The sequence below is a fragment of the Myotis lucifugus genome, unplaced genomic scaffold (genome assembly GCF_000147115.1).
Source record: "Myotis lucifugus unplaced genomic scaffold, Myoluc2.0 scaffold_38, whole genome shotgun sequence".
NCBI lineage: Eukaryota > Metazoa > Chordata > Mammalia > Chiroptera > Vespertilionidae > Myotis > Myotis lucifugus.
The window spans coordinates 5459418-5466493 of NW_005871086.1; the positions used below are offsets into that span (position 1 = coordinate 5459418).

Genomic DNA, 7076 nt, shown 5'->3' on the forward strand with positions numbered 1-7076 from the left:
TCTGAAAACAATAAAAGTATATTTTTTAAAAAGAGAGATTTATTACATAGTTTTGCAAACTTCTTTTTTCTTCTGTACAAACTACTACTTTTTATGCTTTGATAATTCTATCACTATACTTATCACACTCATTCTTCAGATACTCTACTTCTTAAATTGTATCTATATATATAAAAGCCTAAGGGACCAAATGGCCAGTTGACTGGTCTACCGGTTGCTATGACGTGCACTGACCACCAGAGGGCAGGCGCTCAATGCAGGAGCTATCCCCTGGTGGTCAGTGGGCTCCCACAGTGGGAGTGCCGCTCAGCTGACAGACAGGCGCCAGATGCCAGGCTCATGGCTGGTGAGTGCAGCTGCTGGGGTGGGAGCCTCTTCTGCCTCAGAGGCAGCCCTACCAAGCAGCGGTGGCGGACAGGCGCAGTGGGCCAGGCTGAGTGGGAGTGGCGCAGTGCCCGGCCCGGGTTCAGGCTCCTCGCTGGCTGCCTGCCACTTTGCGCACTACTACATCCCTCAGGGGATGTCGGATTGCTGGTAGTCCGACATCCCCCGAGGGGACCCGGATTGCAAGAGGGTACAGGCCAGACTGAGGGACCCCATCGGTGCACGAACCCATGCACTGGGCCTCTAGTATAGTATAAATGTGTATTTTTAAAAATATGTTTATGCTTTTTTTTAAAGGTATAATTGACATAAAACATGTATTAGTTTCAGGTGTACAACATAGTGATTCATTTCTGCTTTTGTTTATTTCATTATTATCCTTTAAGAGAGTTTAATCAGCAAAGTGTGATCAAACTTGAATAACATTCCATTTCCTTCATAAACTATTAGGGAAATTCTATAATCTCTTTGACCTCTACTTGAGCACCGAATGTTATTATAACCAGAAAAATGTGTTTATAAGTAAAAACAGAGATTCCGTTAACTTATCTTCATGAATGTTCTAATCTCTCTCCACTTAAACCCATCTTATCTTTATGGCTCTTTTTATCTAGCCAAGTAATAATTTTGTTTTCAATTCTAATGTTTCTTATTATTCCCGTTTCCCAAGCCCTTCTCAGACTTCACTCCACATTCAGCTATTTAAATTGTGCCCATCTCTTTAGTAATGTACGCTTCACTGAGTACCCATGCTGTGGTAGGCACAGCTGGGTTCTGAAGTACTAAAGTCAACAAGGCTAGTCCTGCCTTCCAGTATCTTATGGTATAGTGGGGAACGGACATGGAAGAAGTGGTCCCATGATGCAGACGTCTACATATGAGGAGAGGTATCTGGGTTACAAAGCTGAGTCACCTTAGAAGGAGACTTTTGAGCTGAATTTTAAAGGATGGCTTAATAAATGCTGAGGACACACAGAATGATAGTGACCATTTTGTGAGGTTATAGGTGAAAGAAAAACTGAATTTTAGTTCTTATATGTGTTACATAGACTAAAAGGAAGAAGTAAGAGGCCTTTCATCACATTTAATTAAAAAAAAACTTTAATGTTTATATGGGCCTAGTATTTTTTTTCCCTCTCTAGTATTTTTCAAGCATTTATTGTATGCCAGGTGCTAGACTAAGTTCTTTGTATACACAATGTCATTTAATCTTCACATAATCCTATCTAATAGATATTAACAGTATTTCTCATGAGAAAACAGAGGCTCTGTTACATCAGTTATGTTTACCAGGCCTAGCTGGTTTGGCTCAGTGGATAGAGTGTTGGCCTGTAGACAGAAGAGTCCCGGGTTCGATTCCAGTCAAGGGCACATGCCCAGATTGCACAGGCTGGATCCCCAGTAGGGAGCATGCAGGAGGCAGCAGATCAATGATTTTCTCTTATCACTGATGTTTCTATCTCTCTCCCTCTCCCTTCCTCTATTTAATCAATAAAAATATATTTTTAAAAAAGAATGTTTACCATGGGCTTATGGCCAGTAAGTGGCAGAATTGGGATCTCTGCTTAAGAGTTATTTTTAAACACCTTCCTTTAATCCTAGCCAAATACCTTTTTGGTTTACTTATAGCATTTGCCATTTTCTCTGAGTCTTTTCAATTTTTAACTTACCATTTTGCCCTTATATCTGTGAATCTTCACTATCTAAAGAACAGAAATTTATAAAATCAGAGCTTCATTATTTTATTTTATTATCTTGAGGAGTCATTAACTATTCAAGAAGGTAAATTTATTTTAGATCACTAAATACATAAAATGGACTGAGTATGTACAATATATCATGCACACATATAGGAGAAAAGTAGTAAGAAATTCATTTAATAACAAATGAAGCAATTTTCAAGTTACTTGGCGCCTAAGGATGGAGAAAGTGATGAAAGATGAGCTTGCCTCCCAACTGCACACCATGGGACACCCAGGTGAGAGCCCTGCCTGCTCCTTGGTTGGATGCCACCTCCTTGGCAGGAAACTGGGCTGTGACTGAAAATCCTAGAGGACCAGGTTTTGTTGGAAAGCCCATATTTAGCATTTCTCAGCATATGCTTCAGCTACCAGTGCTGCAAGTCCATTTGAATCATACTGAGAATGAGTTTTGGGCAATGCTGCACTTTTATTCCCATGGCCAAACTAAGAGCTACATATGCATGTTTTGGAAGAGAAGAGTGTGTTGCAGGGGAACCAAAGGCAGGGACAGGGATTTGAGATTCAGGGCATGGCCCCAAGATATAAGGTTATGTGTGAATCTAAGAAAGCATCATCTTAAAAAATAAACTTACAAAAGACATTCATGAACAGTGGTCGTTTGCATTACTATGTAGATCTACAGCTCTGGCTCTTTAGATATTTGCCCTCGATTCACTTATTCTGCTCTCGTCAGCCCCAACTCTCTCCTTGGATGCTATGACTGGGACTCTGCAAATTAGATTTCTTATTTGTTAAGTTTTGCTAATAAGGGATCCTGGAGGAGGTTTGAGGTAGGAGGATGAGGAAAGGAATGTCAATGTCTTGGTTTTATTTGCTAGACAGCACACCCTCACAGGTACCAGCTGTGTCCAGGTGGTAACCTTTCCACTGTGGCTGAGCCCCAGCTCTGTGGCCGCCTCCTACAAGCTCTTAAGTTGGGCAGCATTTCCTCTTTAGAGCAAAAACTCTAATGTATAGTGTCCCTACCTCCAGTGTCCCTCCTGGGGTCAGTAGGTGCTTCCTGCAACCATTATCTCTGGGTTACATCAGTGATTCCCCTTTTCTTTTTGCTGCCTTCCAAAATCTGTGCAACTGTATCCCATATTAAATATTTCTGGTGAAATATCTAGTGTGGTGTCTATTTTTTTTTTACCACCAAGCAATATGGAACCTTTGTTTTTAAGGTGATTCTGTACATCTGGAGCATGAGAGTAAACCTTTTACAAATGGAACTGATTACTAGAAGAAACAATGACAAAACCAAGCTGGTATTTGATGTGAATCCATAGGAGTGGAAGCTTCAAATCCAGCCAAGAAGTTTGTTACAATTTCTTTCAGCTTTGCATCTGACTGTTCTGAGATCTTTCGGTCAGTCCTGATACTGCCCAACAGGGTTTGGTGTTGGCTGATAACATGAGACAAGAAAGCACTCTCAAACTTTGTGATCTTGCTGGGCTCCAGTTTATCAAGATACCCTCTTACACCGGCATAAATAACAGCCACTTGCTCTTCAATAGCCATGGGAGAATACTGTCCTTGCTTCAGCGATTCAGTCAGACGTACACCACGACTCAAGAGTTGTTGAGTGGCAGCATCAAGATCAGAACCGAACTGAGCAAAAACAGCAACCTCATGATACTGAGCCAATTCCAGCTTCACGGGGCCTGCCACCTGCTTCATGGCCCTGGTTTGGGCAGCAGATCCAACACGGGACACAGACAAACCAACGTTAATGGCAGGGCGAATACCTTTGTAGAACAATTCTGTTTCCAAGAAGATCTGTCCGTCAGTGATGGAAATGACATTCGTTGGAATGTAAGCAGACACATCACCAGCTTGTGTTTCTATGACTGGTAGAGCAGTCAATGAGCCACCACCAAAAGAATGGTTCATTTTGGCTGCTCTCTCCAGCAGACGGGAGTGTAGGTAGAACACATCACCAGGTGGTCGGCGCAGCAGCAGAGACATCTGACAATAAGCAACAGCCTGTTTGGATAAGTCATCATAGATGATCAAAGCATGTTCGCCATTATCCCTGAAATATTCTCCCATAGAACAGCCAGATAAGGAGCCAGGTACTGAAGTGGGGCAGTATCAGAAGCGGTAGCTGAAACCACAATGGTGTACTTCATGGCATCTGCATCTGTAAGTCTCTTCACCAGCTGGGCAACAGTGGATCTCTTCTGACCAATAGTAACATAGATACAGTACAGCTTCTTCTTTTCATCAGTTCCATCACTGAAACGTTTCTGGTTAATGATTGTGTCAATAGCAATTGATGTTTTGCCAGTCCGTCGGTCACCAATAATCAGCTCACACTGACCACCACCAATGGGCACCAAGCTATCCACAGCCTTAATGGATGTCTGCATTGGTTCCCGCACAGAGATTCGAGGAATGATCCCAGGGGCTTTCAGGCACACTCACCTATGGATCTTGGAACCAATTAGAACTTTCCCATCAATGGCATTACCAAGGGCATCTGCTACACGACCCAACAGCTCCTCGCCAACAGGAACATCCACAATGGCTCCTGTTCGCTTCACAACATCTCCTTCCTTAATTAGTTTATCATTTCCAAACACGACAACACCAACATTGTCAGGTTCCAAGTTCAGAGACATACCCTTTAAGCCTGAAGAAAACTCTACCATTTCTTCAGCTTGAACATTCCTCAGCCCATGTACTCGGGCAATACCATCACCAATACTTAAGACACGCCCAGTCTCTTCAAGGTCAACAGAGGTATCAGCTCCAAAAATTTGCTCTTCAAGAATAGAGGACATCTCGGCAGTGCCCATCTTCTGAAGACGAGTGTTAGAGGCATGGAGATTCCTTGTAGCAATGAAGGATGATCCCAAAGCATTTTTGGAGACCAGTCTGGCCTGTCGAGGGAGGGCACGAGCTACGACCCCACTGACATGCACGGAGAGCATCTTTGCAGCTCCTCGGAAGTTCCTCTGCAGCCGCAGCCTCGAGCTGACTGGGACCTCTATTTTTCTGATTAGATACTGATAATATGCATCAGTAGTGAGTTTTAAAGAAAATTTCCTCTGCTTAAAAATCAATGTACTAAAGAAAACTATTCAGAAATCTCAGGAAGATTTGGTCCATCTCTTTTAGATAATTAGTGTTAACCTATACGTACTAGATAGAGAGAAAAATAGAATATAATGTGATATATATATATATATATATATATATATATATCCTATATAATAAAAGCCTAATATGCTAAGTGCCTGGTCGTCCAGTCAGCCATTCAACCAACCAAAGCTTAATATGCTAATGATATGCTAAGGTTACTCAACTGCTCACTATGATGTGCACTGACCACCAGGGGGAAGACAGTAGGTTAGCTTGCTGCTGGGGTCCAGCCAATCAGGATTGAGTGAGATGGGCCAGACATGCCCTGGAGCCCTCCTGCTGTCCCTCCTAAGCTGGCCAACCTCCCACGTTCCTCCCCAGCCCTGATCATGCACTGGTGGGGTCCCTTGGCCTGGCCTGCACCCTCTTGCAATCTGGGCTGAGGACTCCCTTCCTCCATGCCCCATGCATGAATTTCGTGTATCAGGCCTCTAATATATATATATCAAGTAATCTTTATTTAGTGCTTTACAGCTGGAAGATAATTTCTTTTTAACATCTGTTAAAATATTAAAATCAAGCCCTTCCAGATAGAATCTGCTATGATTATTATTTTATAATGTGGAGTAAAAGTTAAACTTCCTGAAAACAGGTTAATTTATTTGTGACAAAGGTGAATTTCTTCTATATTTAGCAATAAAATCCGACACATTTCTGGACATTAACTTACATTTACAAATACCATGTGACTGTATTAAGTATAAATAAAGACATATTTATTGACTGTGTTCTCTTTAAATTTACAATAGGTTGAGAAATAAAGGAGTAAAAAGTGCCCCTGCCAAATGTGATTAGGGTTTAGCCAGAATCAAATTGGTTAGGAGAAGTAGAGGTGATAGGTTACATTCACTGAACTTTTTATGTAAAAATACAAATCACAAATGAGGCTAGATTTCGCTAATGGGTACTTTAGACCTATTCTTCCTATTATCCATCAAAAGAATAAAATAAATTCAGTTTGGACCATCTATCAAATACAGACTGTTGGCAAGGATAGCAGTGGTAGAGAACAGATGTTTACCTCTGTTCTACCTCCTTAGCAGGGCAAGCTTTCCACAGGCAGGTTTTATCCTCTGTGGACCCAGGTATTATGAAATTAACGTGCCCCAATAGTGTTTGGCAAGGTAGCTAAAGAAATATACATATTGCCCCCTTGTCACTCCATGAGAAAAGGCTTTGTATTTGAATTTAATTGTTCAGAAAATAAAAGGTTTTTTTCAAATATGGCTCAATGTTCCCTAAATTCCTAAGTACAACAACAGCCACAAAATATTTTGATTTCAGTATTACAATTTTAGCAGAAAGTTTTGTCAGTAAGTGCATGGAGAGTAATATAAGATTTACATTTTTTTAAATGAACAATGTGTTTCTTAACCTGTTTATGAACCATTAATCATTTGCTTTTGGCATCTATTGCTTTTTCAAATAAAATCATAAAGTATTTCCATTAAAATTTAATAGTAGTGATATCAATAAACATTTATATTAATAAATACTAAAAATTCTTACTATGGGGATGATCTTGCTAATGAGACCAGAAAAATGAACAATATAGAAATGGTTATACACCAATATTAAATTACAAACATATTAAAGTGAAATGACCAACAAAAGAAAAAATGATAAATCAGTTAATATTCCAAATGCAGGTCAACTTTATGTGCCATGCTGAATTTTTCTACTTGAGTTTCCTAAAGCTAATTCCAACATTAAATTACCTAACAGGAGTTATTGCATATTATATTGCAAAGGGCTTTCTGGACTTTGATTTTGAGCTTATTGCCCCAAATAGTCCTGGCTACG

General features: G+C 40.5%; 1 pseudogene; it reads right to left on the reverse strand.

Annotated features, from left to right (window-relative positions):
* Positions 1-3267: 3267 nt before the first annotated feature.
* Positions 3268-5062, reverse strand: LOC102437372 (annotated as a pseudogene).
* Positions 5063-7076: the final 2014 nt, after the last annotated feature.